This window comes from Pleurodeles waltl, chromosome 4_1 (assembly GCF_031143425.1).
Source record: "Pleurodeles waltl isolate 20211129_DDA chromosome 4_1, aPleWal1.hap1.20221129, whole genome shotgun sequence".
Lineage (NCBI taxonomy): Eukaryota > Metazoa > Chordata > Amphibia > Caudata > Salamandridae > Pleurodeles > Pleurodeles waltl.
This window is the reverse complement of record NC_090442.1, coordinates 31,016,421-31,037,609: the sequence shown is the minus strand read 5'-3', so window position 1 is coordinate 31,037,609 and position 21,189 is coordinate 31,016,421. Positions and strand designations below refer to the sequence as shown.

Here is a 21,189-nt window from a genome sequence, read left to right as displayed (position 1 = left end):
AGATTTCCTCCCCGTTGCTATTGATCTACCACACAAGTCTGTACATTACTCCTTGCGCCCAATGACAGCAATCCCGCTGTTCCTCTTCTTGTGCTGAGGTGTTTCCTTCTTTTAATTTCATGATAAAGCATCAAGTATGATCTGTGCGTCAAAGCTTGTGCTTGTCTAATCCTGAATAAAGTGATTGTGTTTCTGTTTCATCTGCAGAACACACAGCCTTTGTTCTGCACACCATGCGTGCAGTCATATGACCGAGGTTCGACCAATAAATGATCCTGGCTGCCAAACTCAGCAGGTCTTTCATCTGGTAAGTTCAAACGTCAGATCAGTATGCCACTGAGAATGACTCTTAATATCAAGAGAAAGAGAGGATGATGTTGGTCTGTCACTCTTCCTCCTAAGTCACAAGTGTACACAGCAAGGTGCGGAGAGAACACTAATTTGTAAAGCTACAGTTATCCCTATAATGGTTTATCTCATTAGGCCCAGGAATGATCTTTATGAGATGCACAGACCCGCACCCTCCGAGGAGGCATGCTTTAACAGTGGGTCACGCTCCACGTTGGGTGGGCTGTGCAGTACCTGATGGGCCTCCATCAGCAGCACGTTCATAGAGATCCTTTGTATTGTTTATGTGCATGAGGAGGCATGCTTTAACAGCGGGTCACACTCCACGTTGGGTGGACTGTGCAGTACCTGATGGGCCTCCATCAGCAGCACGTTCCTAGAGATCCTTTGTATTGTTTATGTGCATGAGGAGGCATGCTTTAACAGCGGGTCACGCTCCACGTTGGGTGGGCTGTGCAGTACTTGATGGGCCTCCATCAGCAGCACGTTCATAGAGATCCTTTGTATTGTTTATGTGCATGAGGAGGCATGCTTTAACAGCGGGTCACGCTCCCCAATGGGTGGGCTGTGCAGTACCTACTGGGCCTCCATCAGCAGCACGTTCATAGAGATCCTTTGTATTGTTTATGTGCATGAGGAGGCATGCTTTAACAGCGGGTCACGCTCCACGTTGGGTGGGCTGTGCAGTACCTGATGGGCCTCCATCAGCAGCACGTTCATAGAGATCTTTGTATTGTTTATGTGCATGAGGAGGCATGCTTTAACAGCGGGTCACGCTCCACGTTGGGTGGGCTGTGCAGTACCTGATGGGCCTCCATCAGCAGCACGTTCATAGAGATCCTTTGTATTGTTTATGTGCATGAGGAGGCATGCTTTAACTGCGGGTCACGCTCCACGTTGGGTGGGCTGTGCAGTACCTGATGGGCCTCCATCAGCAGCACGTTCATAGAGATCCTTTGTATTGTTTATGTGCAGTGGGCGAAAGACCGATGCTTTTAATTCCTTGATAAGTGTGAGGATGGAACATGTTTAGATTGGGTGATATATAGAATGACCTATCAATAACCTGTATTTTGTTAGTTGGTTGTATCCATATTACGAATAAAAAGTAAGAAGGTTGTCAACCAGCGGGTCATAATCATCCCACAAGACCAAGATAATTAATTACCATTCTGATATGGACACTCCCTCGTCATAATGAAGTAAATCATGGCAGTGATAATTGTAGCCCTACAAGTTGCTGTTTTCTCTGGGTCGCCGCACCTTGTGGTAGGTACAACTGAGAAACCCCCAGCTGATCGCCCTCCTAGGAAGTCTGCTCCTCTGTATAGGATCCGTTCTCCGGTGTCCGTCTTCTAACCCTCTTTCCAGTTCTCTCTTCCAAGATAAATATATGTATACAGAGGTCGGATCCAAGTGGTGGGAAGGAAGGTATCATCTTTCCCCGGCATGTTGGTCTAGCAGCAGAGCCATAACCCATGTATCCTGTGGAATTGGTGTTGGTCTCTAGGGCGATTAACCATAAATTAGTACAAGAAAAATCCAGCAGGAGTCATGGCCAAAAGTCAATGTAAGGCGTTCATTTAATTTGGTCCTAATTTACAGTCATTAAGAGATGGGCAGTAGCAGAACATCCAAAGTAAATCGACATATATCTTGTTCACCCACCTATCATTTTCTCTGCCAGATTAATAGTTCAACTCTGTTTATTATTTTGTTGTCAGAAGCTTGACACAGAGACCCACTTACCGCCAGCAGCTGGTGGAAATTGTCAGATGTTACTAAACATGACAAGAAACTACAACAAATCACCTTGGTCCTTCCGCACCCCTGGGGAAGTTGATTGTAGAAACTTACACGTAACGAGGCTCGAGTAGTAAATAGCTATTATGACGATGCTTTGCCAGTGATGGGAGACCTCTACCTGGACGGGTCTTTCATTTTGTGGGTGGATATACAAGCGCGCACTACGTGCAGACCCTTAGACGTCTTCCTTTATTATAGACTTCGTGGTGTCTGCAGAGAGATTCATCAAACCTTCCCCACAGGCACCTTGTAGTCTTCAGGAGCTTGATTTGCCTCTCGCATCTTCCTCCTGAAGCCGATTGATCACGCGCCTCTACAGTACTATGCAGGCCATGCCCCCCTTGATTGTGCCCAATGCTCGGGAGCAGTGGCAGGGTGGGCACGGTGAGGCCCTGACAGACCAGCAGTAGCGCTTTTGTTGCTTGCACTTGCAAATAGTCATTTCCAACTACTGGCTCCACTGCATCCGCCCCAAGTATCGCTTGTACCTCACACCCCTTCAGCTGCTCTGCATGGGTCTTTGGGACAATGCACACTGTGCGCGTTGCAGGGAGGAAGGGGCTCATTCCTTCATCTGGCACAGAACGGCCCTCACATAGTGGGATATCAGGATAGAGTATGTGAGGTTATTACTGATATTACAACACATGCAAAACCCCAAAGGCCAATATTGGCCCTATTGGGGTACGTGAAGGATATTCCTACCAGTGTTCGTAGACTTACTGCGCTATTGGTGCTATTAGCTAAGCCCTGGATTGCGATGTGTGGGGCCGTGCTATTGGTGCTCCTAGCTAAGCCCTGGATTGCGATGTGTGGGGCCGTGCTATTGGTGCTCTTAGCTAAGCCCTGGATTGCGATGTGTGGGGCCGCGCTATTGGTGCTCCTAGCTAAGCCCTGGATTGCGATGTGTGGGGCCGTGCTATTGGTGCTCTTGGCTAAGCCCGGGATTGCGATGTGTGGGGCCGTGCTATTGGTGCTCTTAGCTAAGCCCTGGATTGTGATGTGTGGGGCCGTGCTATTGGTGCTCTTGGCTAAGCCCGGGATTGCGATGTGTGGGGCCGTGCTATTGGTGCTCTTAGCTAAGCCCTGGATTGCGATGTGTGGGGCTGTGCTATTGGTGCTCCTAGCTAAGCCCTGGATTGCGATGTGTGGGGCCGTGCTATTGGTGCTCCTAGCTAAGCCCTGGATTGCGATGTGTGGGGCCGTGCTATTGGTGCTCTTAGCTAAACCCTGGATTGTGATGTGTGGGGCCGTGCTATTGGTGCTCTTAGCTAAGCCCTGGATTGCGATGTGTGGGGCTGCGCTATTGGTGCTCTTAGCTAAGCCCTGGATTGCGATGTGTGGGGCCGTGCTATTGGTGCTCTTGGCTAAGCCCTGGATTGCGATGTGTGGGGCCGCGCTATTGGTGCTCTTAGCTAAGCCCTGGATTGCGATGTGTGGGGCCGTGCTTGGATAGCTGATGCTGCGTTCTGCCTGGAGCGTAAGGGAGACTATTGCGCTTCAATGCCAGCACTCAACAGACCAAAGGAAATATGGACACCTTTGTGCAGTGTATGGTTCCCAGGCCAAGAGATCATGGGAGGGCGCCAGCAGTTACACCATGGTGCAGACTCGGCCCACATTAGTGAGACTTGCTGGCGATGGCTGTCCTGGCTGCCAGATACGACCCGTACCCATTGCAGAAAGCCTATCTGTGATCTCTTGTAGCTCCCAGTGTGTCATTCGTCATCCATGATCTGACTTTGTTCTAAAGTGTACACTTTCTAAGTACTGAGTTGTTTTTGCTGTATAAGCTAATTAAAATATATATATATTTTGATAGCCATGATCATTTTCTGTCAGTTCTATATCACGGCTTAGCTATGTTGGTGTTCTTCCATTTTATGCAGAGTTAGTCTCTTCCCCAACCAGAGTCACTAGCCCAAGTTCTCTGATCTTGGGTGTGAGGAGCTTAATGAAAGGAACCCATATTGTTTCAAAGTCACCATTCCCAGATCGGCAGATGAAGTGATGTTTTCCATCCCTGATATCCCCCATATTTGGTGAATCCAGTATCTGTGATTTCATCTGTTCTCCAAAGTAACACAATATCTTGCTCCGCAGGACAAAGAGAGACAGTGACATTTGTCTCCCTCTTAGTGAGCGTTGGGGCTATGGTTGCTTATTCGAGATGCCCAATATGATGTAGGCTGGAAATGTGGGGGTTTGTGTGTGGAACCTTCTGTGGATGTCAGTTAACACCTTTTCCCAGTAGCGAGTACGTTTTTACCAATGCCAAAGCAGGTGCTTCAGCGTCCTTGGGTTGCCACAATTATCGGAACATTCCCAGGATCTTCAACTTAACACAGGGTTAATGTACCAGTATTGTTTTATCTTAACTGATGTTTCTTTGCTGACGACAATTCCAGGCTGGTGCGTCCCCTCTAGAGTATATAATTCCACTCTTCATATGTATCCGTCCTACCAAACTCAGATCCCACCTTCTTTGAGCTGAAGATTTATCCTTGTGAATATCCTGATATTAAAGTTTGTAGATATCAAAGAACAAGTGTTTGTTGCCTCCAGTGATTATTGACCATCTTAGGTCTCGCCTAGAAATGGCATGCACTATGGAGACCACCCATTGCTTAAAATTTTTTGGCCCCATAGTCACTCATTTGCTAGCTTCTTATTGGCCAGCTGCCATAGGCTTCCTTCGTCTTTCTATTTTTGTCTCTCCCCTGGAGCATAGATATATTACTTGGGTTCTTCTACTGCTCATTTTTGTAGGTACTACTTTTTTGATTGTGCGTAAGCACTCTATCGGAGTGCATCTTTTTCACCTGGCTCCATCGTGAACTTCCAGTCCGCTCCATAATTGTCTGTGTTGCTTGCCCCCACCCGCCCTCTCCTTCCGTTGTTGCAAAATTTCCAAATCCTTAGCATTCCTTGGTTCAGTCAATAAAGATTTGGAAGTTTGTAATTTCTTCTTTGGTGAATATCTTCTTTATGATCTTCTCAAACAACAGCCACAGTCCTTCTCAGGGTGAACCACAAAAGTCACTAAATGAAACTGTGCTTAACCCTCTGATAGCTTGACACAAAAGCAGTCAGGCTTAACTTAGAGACAATGTGTAAACTATGTATGCAACATTTTAACAGCAACAAAGTGACAACACAACAAAAGAAAAATCCTACACCAACTTAGAAAAATAGAGTAATGTTTAATACATTTTTGAAAATAAAACAACAAAAAAATCCAATCAGTAGAGCCGGGGATATGCAATTTAATAGATTTAGCGTAGGCATAGTGCCTAAAAGTACACATCACTACTCATGGTTATCTGGTTGTGCAAGACCAGGTGAAAGTAACAAGTTCAGGCAGACTGTGATGGAGTGCTTGCTGGATACAAAGCCCAGGTTAGTCCTGCATAAAAAGTTACTTTTTGAAAGTCTGGCGCAAAGAATCCAGTTCGATGTGCAGAATGCCTCAAGCAGCAGAGAGAGTGGTTCGGATGGTGTCACTGTAGCATGAAGAGCAGGCTGGGCGCTGTGGACCATAGTTGTCGCTGTATTGTGAAGATCCTGTTGGTCTTCACCTATAGTCATTGCTGGACGTTAGCTTAGTTAGTGACTGGGGGCTGTTGACGCTATAATACGAAGTGCAGATCTTGCGTTGCTGGTTGTCACTGGTGGTCATTATAGTACAAAGACTTGGGTTCACCAGAGCTTCGCTTTGACAGTCCATGCAGGTGTTAACATCTTGATGCAAACAGGTCCGTTTGCAGTTGCAAAGAACCCAAAACTTCAGGATTTCTTCTTTTCTTCCTGGCGGAGCTTAACCAACTTTGAAGTGGGAGAAACTTCTGGAGTCTTCCCCTCAGTGAATTGTTTGGAATGTCCTGCCTCACTGCCCAGGCTGTACTGGATCTAAATTCACAAAAGGCTAGTATGAAGTTTTTGTGTGGGACCGAGGCAGAGTCTTTGAAGTGCAAGTAGGACTGTGCTCATCTTCACCCCTCCTACTTGAGGTGGCCCATCCTGCCAACACAAAGTCCCTCTATTGTGTGGCCAATGCGTGGTTATCTGGTAGGAATACACAAAGGCCAACTACCATTTACGCCTAGTCATGTCGCCCAGGAAACAAGCTGCAGGCACCATATTGTCAGGGCATGAAAATGTTAACCTTATAAGCATGGCATCAAAGATTATATTTCTACCTGTTCCCAAGCAAAATATACTATGGGAGAGGCAGGCTCACAGTAGTGAAAAACACATTTTCACTGCCAGACATGTAAAATTTAAAAGTACATGTCCAACGTTTTGTATATATTGAACCTGCCATTAGGCTGTTGAAGGCCTGCCCAAGTGAGGACGTATTAACAAAATGTTTGAGGCTTGACAAAGGGGTTATTTTGCCAAGTTGAATTGGCAGCCCTTTAAAATATGCCTCAGGCCTGCAATAGCAGGCATGAGAGATGATTTAAAAGGCTACGTTAGTGGGTGGCACAACAAGGGCTGCAGGCCCACAAGTAGCAGTTAATTTATAGACCCTGGGTACATGTAGTACCACTTTATTAGGGACTTATAAGTAAATTTGATGTGCTAATTCAGTGGAAGCCTATTTTAACATGTTTTAGGGAGTGAGCACATTCGGTTTGGCACTGGTTAGCAGTAGTAAACTGCACAGAGACCTAAGGCCATCAACAACAAATTCAGAAAAATAGTAGTGATGAAGGCAAAAAGTTTGGGGTGACAGTGCAGATAGGGCTAAGTCATTTGCCTTGTCCCTCTGACCCTCCTGCATTGTGTTGCTTGTCCTATGCTCCCACCTCACATTCCACGTAATGTTGCTTGCCCATTTCTCTGTCTGCATTATTACTTGCTGAGTCGTTGTTGGCTGCCCTGCTATTGTTGCTCGCCTCATTTTTCTTGCTGACCCTATTGTTGTTGTTTGCCCCGTCCCTCCCAATCCCATCCTGGGTTGTGCTGCTTGTCCCTTAACCCGCACCCTCCTGCGTTGTGTTGCTTACCCTTACCCTGCTTGCTCTGTTGTTGTTGCTTGCCCTGTCTTCGTTGCTTACCCGGTCTTTGTTGCTTGCCCCATCATTGTTGCTTGCCCCATCATTGTTGCTTGCCCCATCATTGTTGCTTGCCACGTCGTTGTTGCCTGCCCCGTCGTTGTTGCTTGCCCCGTCGTTGTTGCTTGCCCCGTCGTTGTTGCTTGCCCTGTCGTTGTTGCTTGCCCTGTCGTTGTTGCTTGCCCTGTCGTTGTTGCTTGCCCTTGTGTTGCTTGCCCTGTCCTCCCCCCTCTCTTATCTGCTTTCCACATAATTGTTGCTTGCCCCGTGAGTGTTGCTTGCCTTGGTGTTGCCTGCCCCACCCTACCAGTTGTACTGCTGTTGTGTCATTGTTGCTTGCCACATTGTTGATGCTTTCCTGTTGTTTTTGCTTGACCCGTTGTTGCTTGTCTCTTTGTTGTTGTTTTCCCTGTTCCTCCTCCCAGGTTGTGTTGATTGTCCCACCCACCTCCTGGCACATTCCCGTCCCCACACATGTTGTTGTTGTTTGCCCCACCATCCCACATTGTGTTGCTTGCCCCATACCTCCACCTCCCTGTGTTGTGTCGCTTGCACTTTCACCCCTTCTGGTGTTATGTTGTTTGTCGTGCCTCTCCCACTAGAAAAAAGCAATATGACACAACCAGAACAGCCCATGTCATTGCACTTTTTCCTAACTTTTAGCCTTGCTGTGCAGCACTTGTGTCCTCTGCAGTTCCTTTTGTGGAAAGTAGCTTTTCTGGTAGCCATCTCTTCCCTTCGCAAGGTTAGTGAAATAAAGGCACTTACCCTGAAAGAGCCCTTCTTCCAAGTACATCATGACAGGGTGACCCCTGAGCAAACCCTAAATTCTTATCCAGGTAGTCTCTAGCTTCCACCTCAATCAAACCGTTGAGCTCCCAGTGTTCTTCCCACACCCAGAATTAGTAGCAGGACGAGCTCTCCACACATTTGATGTCAAAAGAGCGCTCATGTATTACGTTGACAGAACAAAACACTTCAGTTCTGCAAAACACAGCACCATTTTGTCTCCTTCTCCAGGCTGCACAGTGGGTGTGCATAGTCTAAAGCAAGTATTGCGTGCTGGTTAGTCAAATATATACAGATCTGTTATGCTAAAGCCAAACGCCCTGTGGTGGTACCTCCCAAACCGTACTCGACCAGCAAAAAAAGGCCCTTCCATGGCTTTCTTTGGTAATATTCCAATCCCTGACAGTTGAAAAGCATCTACCTGGTCTACCGCCTCATGTTCACAAAACCTTACTTTGTGGTTGGATTAGCTGCAAATAAGCCAGTTTCGGTCAGGCTGTCCTTTGCACATGTTTCCAAATTTCTGAAACATCCTCAGACTAGCCACCTCTTCTGGGAGGACTGCCTTAAAGCCTATGCACATCACTTTTATCTACAGCTACACATGCCATGAACGGAAAATGCTACTTACCCTTTAAGCATCTGTTCGTGTCATGTAATGCTGTAGATTCACATGCGCCCCCCCCCCCCTACCTGGGCACCTTTCAATGTTGCAGGTGTTTTCTTTTCAACTTTAATCTATAATTTTTCCTGCACATGGGCATCTTTTGGTATCTCTATGCTCCGTTTACATCCTCACTCTGTGTGCGGAAAAAACTAACTAACAATGGAGCCGATGCCCATCCTCATTACCAGCAATAGGTGGAGTCACAGTACCTCATGACTCCAAATTACTTCTTCAAAGGCAAACTACTTCACACGTCCAAGAGCAACACTAGATGGGAGGAGAACGCACAGCATTTGAATCTACAGATGCTTGCAGGGTAAGTAGCATTTTCCTGCTTGATATCTGATTACCTAATATATTTTTTGCACTTTTTCAAAATATGACACATTTGTAGAACCAGTAGACCTTCTGGGCAAAGCACAGGCTTAGAGCCAACTTACGAAGCTGAGATGGGATCTTGTGGACTGTAACCAACGATGAACATGGTGCGTTTTGGGCTTTGAGCTGTCCGATGAGAATACAGGTTTACTTGTTGTATTAGTGGTGTTTTAAGCTCCGTTCACCATGGATGGACACACTCAAGAAATCCACACTGACTATATACAAAGGTAACTTCTAAATAAGTTATATGTGTCAGTTACTCTTACGCGATTCAGTAACTTTACTGCTTTTGGGTGTTGACCATTTACAAGTGTAAAGTTAGTGAGAAGTGTAGACTTACATGTTTCTAGCTCCTGAAACAAGGAGTGGAACAGAATCTACAGGTACAAGTTACTCTAGTCACAAAGGGGCACTTGTGCATCCAGGAGCAGGCAATGGCCAACCACTGATACTGCAACACCATCTAGAGCCACAAAGGAAAGAATGTTAACATAAATTAATTTATTTGACCTTTTAGTAGATATGTATAAATATCATTTATTGTTAAAAAATATAAAAACACATTGTAATATTTAAATAACCTGCCTTTAATTTAAAATATATATTTAACTGTTATCTTGTAAAATATTGAAATTAATTTTCATTAATTGTATTCGTAATTTTCTGTCACTTTTAATACATATAATAGATAAATATAAACATCTTAGATTAGGGGGATTTTTTTTTAATCTTTAAAAAATAATTTTAATTTAACACATCTAAATATATATATATTTTTATAGATGCTGTTTATTGAGTTTATGCAAATAGAACCAAATAAAAACAAAAACAATACAGTGCAAAGCATATGAGACCCCTCAGGTACCGAACTCTCAGGAGAGTTACTTACACAGACAGAAATATATATCGACATTAGCTTATCAAGAGGAGCATTACAGTGGTTTCCAACACATGGTACTACCATAATGTAACCATATCATAAACAGTCCATACATACCAGAATTTCAATATAACCACAGTTGGTCGCCATCATAATAGTACCTGTAAGTTGACTCTATCTGTTAATCTTCAGCATCAGTACTTGTCTCAGAGCTTGACTCTCCAGCATCAGTGATTCGCTCCAACAACTGTCCCCATGCCATCAAATCAGTAGGTGCACCCTCATCCATACGTACCAGCCGCATATGTTGTTCTTCTGCCACTTCCCACTCCAGAATATCCTGTATTCCACCGAAGGGCTCCTAGAACTCATCCACCTGTGGCCACCCTGCGTTTAGCCCATACAAGAGCCAGTTGTGCCAATTTTTATGGGATTTTTGACCCCCTGGACGGTGCTCTACCCCAAGTATACATGTCAATGGTGCCAGTGCGATGCCCAAGCCCTTAGTCCCCACAACCTTTGCAGTCACCTCCCGCCAAAACAGCTGTACCTCCCTACATGACCATGTGCTAGGTGTAGGAAGGAAGCATCCCCCTCACCATAGAGAGCGCACCCGGCTCCCCTAGTTGGATCAGTCTTGTTAAGATGAGAAGGCGTGACATAGGTACGGTGCATAAAATTCAAGTGTACGACCTCAAATCTCTTATTGTACGAAACAGTGCGCGCCAACAACAACGCCCTGGCCCAATCGGCATCTGCCACTGGTTCCCCCAACTCCTGCTCCCATGCCCGGCGTGCTGCATAGGACGTACAAGGCAAATCTTCCTGGAAAGCCCTAGAAAATAGGGTGGTTAAGTGTCTCCCATCCCCCCAATTTATCAGCCCATTCAGTACCTTTAGAGGATGGTGCGGTGATCGGGAAGTCTTGTCAAACCTCATATGCAACACTTTCTAGCTTTGCATATTGCAGGAATTGGCCCGTACTGTGCCTCCTGAAAGGATAAGAACCCCTCATTAGGAAATAGATCCCCCACAACAAGACATCCCCCCACCCTCCAGCTGTCCAAAGACATGTGATTATCAATATCGCGGAAGGGAGCGAGGTCCCACACCTTCAGTTCCCTATCAAACAGGGCATGACGAAGCACCTTCTTAACGGCCTGTTTGCAGATCTGTACAGTATTATAAACCAGGTAAGGGACTGCTGCCTCCAAATGGCCGCCTCTCATCAGACGATGCGCTAACGTATCTGTGCCCAGCATGCCCTCAAAAACTTGCTTTTTCCATGTGTCCGACTCAGCCAGCCACTTTGCAGCATGCTGTAACTGCGCAGCGTAGTAATATAGCTGAATATTGGGGATAGCTAACCCACCGTCTTCCAGATCCCTCTGCAGTGTGGAAAGGGATACCCTGCTGCGGTGCCCAGCCCAAAACAGAGAAATCAGCAAACTGTCCAGTTGAGTGAAAAACCGAGGAGCCAATGGAAACAATGAGCTTTGTATCAGATATAGACAGCGCAGGAGGAACACCATCTTAGCAATAGCTGCTCTACCCATCTCAGAGAGTGGCTACCTATTTCAAAATGAAACCGGGTGCTCCAGGCCCAGCGCAACTCTTTCCACATTCAGTATCTCATGGGCTGCTGCGGTGTGAGCAACCCAAATGCCCAAATACCGAACGCTCTCTAATTTCCAATGGAGGCCCACTACTTGCAAATCATCCAGCAGCCTTCCACGAATCGCACGCAGCGGGCACAGCATTCACTCGTAATCCAGAGACGGCCCAGTCTCCCTCAACAGCCGCAACAATAGAGGAACCGAGTCACCCGGTGACCGAAGGTACACCAGCCCGTCATCAGCTTATAGAGAAATATGTGAGTGGCAAGACCCACCTGAATCCTACAAGGGGCCAGCTCCCCACGAACACATCTAAATATTTAATTGAAAATTAAGTTAATACTGATGTAGCATTTTTGATTTTGTTCTACATTTACAATACATTTATCACATTGATTTACATTAACATTTAACATACATATTTTTAGTATTCTAATAAGTTGAATAAACTTTTAATATTTCCGGTACACTTTACTGTAGAGATCTGTGTCCTATGGGGGTCTATTTTAAGAGCCTGCCTCCTGTGTTGCAGTAGCACTGGTTGGCCATGTATGGTGGTGAACTTACTCCAGTTATGACATGGAATACATTTGCTACTGTTATTGGTCCTCTTAGGCTGTAGTAACTTTAGAAGTGCACTTAAAAGCAATGGGCTTACTCTTTTGTGTGTGACCTCCCCAAAACCTCATTGGGATTCCTTAAACCCCTCATTATTCCACCCCCAAACCACTTCCGTTTAGTAGTAGGTATTCCCCTTTTCCCAGGCGCTTCCCTTGGTCCCTCTCCATTTAGTAATATGTCGTGTACTAACATAGGTGAGGATCTCCCCTTAGAAAAGATAGGAGAGGTGGAGGTGAAGATTTACACTCTTAGGTTTATGAACGGCATTTTGTCATAAGAAAGTAATATTGATCTAGAATGCATGTTGTGAATTGGGCCCTATATGTTTTAAAATATTTTATGAAATTCATGTTGTCATCTAATACAGATAATAGATACGTATGTAAATTTAAAAATAACCTTGGGGCGGAGCTTGGTGAGTGACAAAATGGCCGTCTAGGCCAACAGCTCCCCTGGCTGAGGACTAAATCCTAAATTATCCTGGCATCAAGGGTGCGGTATTAAAGCAGTTAGCACCTGGAGCTGTTATTGCTGTGTCCAGCAGACGTGATAGGCCACCCAGCTATGCGCTGTGAGGATGGAGAATGATGGCACGGCCTGCACGGCGCTGTGCTCCCCGTGGGCCCAAGCAGATGTAAACGGATGTGGGGCGCTGTCAGCTGCTGGACCTCGACTGGCCTGTGGAATGCAGAGCTGAACGGTGAGGCCCTTACTAGCTAGGGATCTACACTTTATCCTAGTTTCAGGACATAGGCCCTCATTACCAGTTCAGCAATGACAGGACCGCCACGCCGGCGGTGGCAATCCAACCGCCAACAGGCTGATGGTGCAGACTGCCGTATTACGACCGCAGCGGTGAACAGGCTGGAACACATCCAGTGCATCAATGGGGCAGGCACCTCAGGGCACAGGGGGAGGGGTTGGTGGTGGGGACAGAGGTTAGGGGGTCTTGGGCTTTGGCTTGGGAGGGGGGTCTGGGCCTTAGCTTTGGATGGAGGGGGAGTGGGTTTAGACCGATGGGTGGGAGCGGGATCAGGCCTCTTTCACAAGTTTCTTGTTGGAGGGGGAAGGGACATGGGAACCAGACAGAAGGTCTACAGAGGATTGTGAAGTAGAGGGAGTGGTTTTGGGGAGGCCACGTGAAGGTGCAGGGACAAGACTGGGTGGGCCAGGAGGTTCGAACAGGTCAAGGCGGGAAAGGAAAAGTTTTTTAAGAGCATGTGGAGGGACTGTGAAAATGGGTGTGGGCGTGGAGGTAGAGGGATGGTCGTAGGACGTGTAGGTGTTCTGGATGTGGATGCAGGTGGGGGCATAGTCTGCTTGTGTGGTGGATGAATGTTCAGTGCCTAAGTGGGTGCGTTTATGTGTTTTGGGGCGGGAAACAAGGGTGGGAGAGGACAAACAGGTTGTGTGAATGGATGTTGTAGTAGTGTCTGCAGGTTTGGTGTGTGTGCTGCAGGTTTCTGTTATGGTTGTTGTGGTGAGTGCGGGTGTGGTGTCTGGGGTGCATGTCTGTGTGACTGCTGTTGTGGTGATTGCGTCAATGGGGGCAAGATCTGGGAGCGTGGATGCAGTGCTTGCAGGTGTGTGTGGGGAGGACACTGTAAGGGAGGATGGGGTGGGGGAGAATGTGGAGGACGTGGCTGTTGTGTTTGCATCTGTCTGTTGAGTGTGTGCATGGCTGTGGTGTGACTTGTGGTGCCTGTGTGTGTCTGTGTGTGCCTTGTGTGTTGTGTGTGCATGCTTTTTGGCTTGTGTACTTGGGATGGGTGAGGGGAGAGGGGTGCTGGATGGGGGCACATGTGGTTGGAGAGGGGACAGAGGTACAAGGGACATAGGCTGCCATCAAAGAGGAGGCCATAGCCTGAAACGATCTCTGAAGGCCAGACAAGGCACAGAAAATGCCTTCCAGGTAGGCATTGGTTTGCTCCATTCGTGATGCCAGCCCCTGGATAGCATTCATAATGGTTGTCTGTCCCACAGAGATGGCTCTCAGGAAGTCAATAGCCTCCTCATTGAGGGCAGCAGGGCTGACTAGGGCAGGGGCAGAGGTACCTGTGGCAAAGGAGACGCTAACCCTCCTGGGTGAGTGGGCACGGGCAACTTGGTGGGGAGCTACTGTGAGGGAGGTGCTGGTGGGGTGGCGGCTGACGAAGATGTTGTTGGGGTGGTCCGAGAGGGGTCTGCCACCACCAAGGAGCAGCCACTGGAGGAGGAATCCGAGTCTGATTTTGAAGTGGTAGTAGGCTCCCCCATGGTGCTCCCCTCGCCCTCCAACCCACTGGTTCCCTTGGTGGACTGTGCCTCCTGGGTCCTATGGGCTGCAGCATCCCCACTCTCCGGTGCCTCTGCTTCTTCACCTGATTATGCTGATGCACAAAACGGCACAAGAAAACAGAGAGGGAGGGGGGAGACCAAGACAGGTATGCGGACTGTGAGTAACTCAACTATAATGCAGGAAGGCACACATGCAGTGCACTTCAGTCCAAGACCTCACCTTACCATAGCCTTTGCACTACAGGAATGTGCCACTAATAGGGATTACATCTGCCTGTTTGGATTACACTACACTGACAGTGGTGCCCTACAGATTCACTGTACGTGTCTTGCAAGTCCAACTGAGTAATCCATTCAATGGTCAGATGTTTTCAGTACCACTACAGCACTTTGTAAGACAACAGGAACACTACCTGACAGACTGTTCTACCCAATTCCCACCTTACCTGGGTACACATGCCAACTACACAGCTAAGTAACGAAACCCGGTCAAAAAGCTGAACACCTGCATACCCTGACATCTATGAGTCACTGTTACAGCATCCTTTTTTCACATTACCTACCATCCCCCCAATAGAGTTGGCATGAAGGACAGTGTGAGAACTCACCCCCTTGTGGCTGCTGTGGTGCTTTTAAGCACCCATCCAGTTCTGGGTTGGCCACCGCCAGTATGCAGGCCATTAGGGGTGTCGGGGTCTGACGTACACCCCTCCCTCATTGGGAGGATGTCCCCAGCTGGTCCTCCATGGTGTTCCGGGCCCAGCGTCTCAGGTCCTCCCACCATTTCCTGCAGTCGGTGCTCCACCGGCTATAGACCCCCAGGGTCCGCACGTCCTTGGCGATGGCTTGCCACAACCTCTTTTTCTGATGGGCGCTGACTGCATGGGTGACACATAGGAAACACATTTATGTATACTTACCACACGCATGCTGACATAGGGTACAATCGTACTGACATTAGTCCACCAAACAATCCATCATCTTCCTACAGGTTCACATTGATGGCCTATACCACTACACCCATACGCTTGGTAACCCTACATACACACACACACATGCGCCCGCAGCAATCACACTCAGTGCTAGGACACTGTCAACTACTCACCTACTCCTCTGGTCACCCGTACAACTTTGCATACAGGGGTAGGACCCTGTCCACAAGTTTGATCAGCTCCTCCTGGGTGAAGGCTGGGACCCTCTCCCCATTGCATGTGCCATAGTCGCAACCAGATGCAGGATACAGCAGCACACGCAGTGGAGTTGTGGTCGTGTTGAGTGCAGAAGTCAAGTGGCGAAGGGAAATCAAAATGGCGGTGAGGATCGCAGCGGTTCACACCGCCGGTGGCGATCATGATTGGCCCCTGTTCCCCATAAACACCAATGTTAACCAATGAGGAATTGCACGGCGGTACAGACCGCCTAACGGCATGACGACTAATGCCAGCGGAGTCATGTCACTTCCATCTGCCTCTGCATGTAGGACAGGCGAGTACCATTTGAAGTGCAAAATGTGTTAGAGTTCAATCCTTATGCACCGTCCACGCTCTCATATTAGATTGGAAATGTTAGGTACTTCAGTCATACATAGCTATACACGCCATATGTGATGTGTGGCACCAGTTGGATGCAAATGTAGGTTGAATACCACTGTGATCATTTGTCAATTGTCACAGTGTAAGTTGTATACAACCTTTCCATGATTGGAAGGCTATGTTAGTGCAGTTGTGTGTGCGTAGACATCATGTGTAATGTGTTGTTATGGTGACGTGTGTTGGCTCTCCCTAGATACCGACCCATGTGGAGACTGAGGAATGCACCGGTGTACCGGCCTCTAGTTGACGGGGCACCCATGGAGGAACAACACATTCGTCTACGTGTGAACCAGATGACTATACATGAACTGTGTGCCCAATTATAGCCAGATCTACAGGCAGCTCTATATAATCCCTATTCTATTCCCCCTACTGTGCAGGTACTATCTGTGCTACATATTGTGGCCACTGGGTCATTTCAGGTGACAGTGGGCTTGGCAGCAGGTGTGTCATAGCCAATGTTCAGTAACATCTTAAGGGATGTCCTGACTGCCTTGCTGAAACACCTCCACAGCTACATCAAATTTCCTCACACTGCTGACTTACCCACTGTGAAATCTGCTTTCTATGCCACTGCACACATTCCTCATGTGATTGGGGCCATATATGGCACCCATATTCCCTTCATTCCGCCCAGGGTTAATGAACAAGTGTACAGGAATAGGAACAATTATCACTTTGTGAATGTACAGGTGGTGTGTCTTGCAAACCAGTACATCTCCCAAGTGATTGCAAAATTCCCTGGATCTGTATACGACTCTTGCATATTGAGGAATGCCAGTGTCCCACACCTGATGGCACAACTACAGAGAGAGAGATCCTGGCTTGTGGGTGAGTGAGATGTGAGAGTGCAGTAGCTAGCAACCTTCCTTTCCTATTTTTTTGCCCTCTACACAATGGTGATTTGTGCTATGTGTACCCACTCTTCCCAGGTGATTCTGGCTATCCTAACCTGTCGTGGCTGTTGACACCATTGAGGTATCCCAGGAAAGGGGGTGACAACTGCTACAATGAGGCACATGGCAGGACAAGAAGAGTCATTGAGAGGACCTTCGACCTACTGAAGGTAAGATTCCGGTGCCTGCTATGTCAGGCGGATCCCAGTGCTACTCCCCAAACAAGGTTTGCCAGATCATCGTGGCCTTGTGTATGCTGCACAATTTGGCACTAAAAAGGCATGTTCTTCACCTGAGAGACGAGAAACGACCTGATCCACCGGTGGAAGCTGAGGGGACAGAGGAAGGCGATGATGAAGGTGATTAGGATGATGTAAACACCAGAACTCAGCTCATTCAGCTGTACTTCCAATGAGTTGAAGGTACATCTTACCTACTGTTTCCCACAACATTGCCTACGTAGATTTGTGTTCAGTTGACAGATTGCACAACCAGTGCTGGAGACACAGCAGAGTGTGTGTGGTGCCATGTCTGTACTGTCACGTAGCCCTTACTGCTTCATATGTTTGAGGACTCCCAAAGGTAGTTCATACACAGAAGTTATGTTTTCCGGAATGTGTTTCCTGCCTTCACATGTATGGACTCTTTGGACCTGCTGCGTGGATTGAGGGTGTGGGCCAGTTATGCTGTCAGTATTTGTCAATCAGCATCTCCTCAGTACTTGCACACCAACCTAGAGTCCCTGACAATGTGGGTGAAGGTATCCTCAGCTGATGTAGATGGCCCCACAGTTGTACTAATCTGCAAAGCTGCATTTTGGAGTTACTTACGGGTGTGTAGTGCAGCTGACATATGGTAATACTGCTCAGTCAAGAAGTGACAGTACTCTGTGAATGATGTAACACTTTGGACACAAAGCAGATACATATGTCATGAACAAACTGTACCTAAATGTGTGCTACAAATCTGTTCCTCACAGGTCTTTCTATGGTGGGATTCCCTTTGCCATGCCTTGTACATGGAGGATTTGAACATTCCTGGTGCAAGCGTTAGGAACCCATTTCACAGATTTGGAATGAAACATACCTGCTAACTATCAGGCTAGCCAAATCCAGGTACTGTAGGAAAGTACCATCTTGCCTGGCATGTTACCCCCATATTTCACTGTATATATGTTGTTTTGGTTGTATATGTCACTGGGACCCTGCCAGCCAGGGCCCCAGTGCTCATGAGTGTGCCCTGAATGTGTTACCTGTGTTATGACTAACTGTCTCACTGAGGCTCTGCTATCCAGAACCTCAGTGGTTATGCTCTCTCATTTCTTTCCAAATTGTCACTAACAGGCTAGTGACCAATTTCACCAATTTAGATTGGCATACTGGAACACCCTTATAATGCCCTAGTATATGGTACTGAGGTACCCAGGGTATTGGGGTTCCAGGAGATCCCTATGGGCTGCAGCATTTCTTTTGCCACCCATAGGGAGCCCTGACAATTCTTACACAGGCCTGCCACTGCAGCCTGAGTGAAATAATGCACATATTATTTCACAGCCATTTTCACTGCACTTAAGTAACTTATAAGTCACCTATATGTCTAACCTTTACTTAGTAAAGGTTGGGTGCTAAGTTACTCAGTGTGTGGGCACCCTGGCACTAGCCAAGGTGCTCCCACATTGTTCAGGGCACATTCCCCGGACTTTGTGAGTGCGGGGACACCATTACACACGTGCACTACACATAGGTCACTACCTATGTGTAGCTTCACAATGGTAACTCTGAATATGGCCATGTAACATGTCTAAGATCATGGAATTGCCCCCTCTATGCCATCCTGGCATTGTTGGCACAATCCCATGATCCCACAGGTCTGTAGCACAGACCCGGGTATTGCCAAACTGCCTTTTCAGGGGTTACACTGCAGCTGCTGCTGCTGCCAACCCCTCAGACAGGTTTCTGCCCTCCTGGGGTCCAGCCAGGCTTGGCCCAGGAAGGCAGAACAAAGGACTTTCTCAGAGAGAGGGTGTTACACCCTCTCCCTTTGGAAAAAGGTGTTAAGGCAGGGGAGGAGTAGCCTCCCCCAGCCTCTGGAAATGCTTTCATGGGCACAGATGGTGCCAATGTCTGCATAAGCCAGTCTACACCGGTTCAGGGACCCCTCGGCCCTGCTCTGGCGCGAAACTGGACAAAGGAAAGGGGAGTGACCACTCCCCTGACCTGCACCTCCCCTGGGAGGTGCCTAGAGCTCCTCCAGTGTGCTCCAGACCTCTGCCATCTTGGAAACAGAGGTGCTGCTGGCACACTGGACTTCTCTGAGTGGCCAGGGCCAGCAGGTGACATCAGAGACTCCTTCTGATAGGCTCCTTCAGGTGTTGCTAGCCTATCCTCTCTCCTAAGTAGCCAAACCCTCTTTTCTGGATATTTAGGGTCTCTGCTTTGGGGAATTCCTTAGATAACGAATGCAAGAGCTCATCAGAGTTCCTCTGCATCTCTCTCTTCACCTTCTGCCAAGGAATCGACTGCTGACCGCGCTGGAAGCTTGCAAAACTGCAACAAAGTAGCAAAGACGACTACTGCGACACTATAACGCTGATCCTGCCGTCTTCTCGACTGTTTTCCTGGTGGTGCATGCTGTGGGGGTGTAGTGTGGTTAGTTTTACGTATTCATTGCGCTTTAGCTTCAGGCTTTAGGCCCTTGTGCACTTTGCCCTGAATATATTTTATTCATTTGCTGACAGCTTAGAGCCTCTGTGTACTTTGCTCTACATGCTTTTTATTAGGCTTCGTACTGTTATTTTTCAAATAGCCAGTTCTACGGTGTTGTTTTTTATTCATATCACACTGTTTTGCCTACTTCAGCACTGGAGTTCTCCATAACATATTTACTCTGTGCTTCAGTCAAGGATACAGTCTGGTACATTGCCGATAGACGTGGTAAGAGTTTAGACTCGGCATTCCTGCGTAGGGACATTTTGTGATCACGATGACATGTTAATTATAAAATCACTTCCTTGTCCCAATACACGCAAGAGGGAGATTCCGACCAGGGAACCACAACTTGACGCTGACTGCCTCGTTGCAGATGCTGAACCAAGATCACAGGTCTTTGCTCAGGTATGAGGGCTGATGTCTCCACAGTGATTCTAATAGGCAAGCTAGAAGCTTAACATGCTGTGCTCTAGATAGAACAAGCAGAGGGAGAGTAGAAACTGTTTGACAATATGATAGCTTTGTTTTTATGTTTTACTCTCCTGGTAACTATTACAATCCTACTGTGTTGTATCGTTCTGGTTATTGCGGCTCACGCCTTAATATCTAAAATACAGTTGTTTTATTAAAACATTATATAAAACTTATACTGTCTTTGTCATTTGTATATGAGATCATATTGGAAATAAGAGAGTTGGTTTGGATCTGAGTAACCACGACTTCCCTGAGAAGTTCCAAAGATGTCATGCGCTCGGCTGCCAAATCATTCCTTCCACATGGGAGAAATGAGGCACTGCTAGTTAGCCGGAGCAAAAACCGGATTTAGGGTGACAGAGTTCTTTACACGTGGGTCAGACTCAGTCCCCCACACCGTTATAGATCCTGCTACCTAGAAATCCAGTAGTCTCATTTAGAATAATGAGAGCCCACGCGACATGGCGCCGCCAACGTTTGGTCTGGCTCTAATGATTAGGTCCGACTGACTCTCTTGGTCTCATATATATTTTGACTCCTCGGCTCCGTATACGGAGACGTCCGTGGGGCTGAGGGTTTCCGCCGCCACGGCATAGGTGCTTCCTGTTGCTTAGTGGTTGGTTGTTCAAGCTTGAACTTTGAAAGGAAAAAACCCCGATATTGGTGTGCCTTCTCTGACCTGAAGCCATTTTTTATAAAATGGCGAATCCTAATGTAGTGAATATAGCAATTAATATGCGTCATCCGCTCATGGGACATCTGTTGACACATGGACTGACAGTCCAGGGGGGTCCAGTCACTTTTGTGGTGGACGCCCATGCAGCCTATAGAACGGAACTTTTTTATTCTTGGGTCGGATTTCCAGCAGTGGATGGGGGAACAAATACTTTTCACAAATACACAGTTGCGAATGTCCCTGGACAATACAGGGCTTACGCTTATTTAGAAATACCTCTATCTTATCAAGAACACCATAATTGGCTTGATGGCGCCCTCCCACACACAGTAGCACAAGTTAGGTTAGGTCCACTGAGTAATGATGGTCCTACCTGGCCTTTATTGGCTACATATACA

At 47.3% G+C, this 21,189-nt stretch overlaps 1 long non-coding RNA gene across 1 annotated transcript in view; it reads left to right on the top strand.

Annotated features, from left to right (window-relative positions):
• Window positions 1-204: 204 nt before the first annotated feature.
• Window positions 205-21,189, top strand: part of LOC138287315 (uncharacterized) — a 74,277-nt gene continuing 53,292 nt past the window's right edge. Inside the window, exons 1-2 of the long non-coding RNA XR_011202193.1 lie at window positions 205-307; window positions 16,970-17,103. This is a non-coding gene — a long non-coding RNA (uncharacterized lncRNA). The remainder of the gene's footprint in view (window positions 308-16,969; window positions 17,104-21,189) is intronic.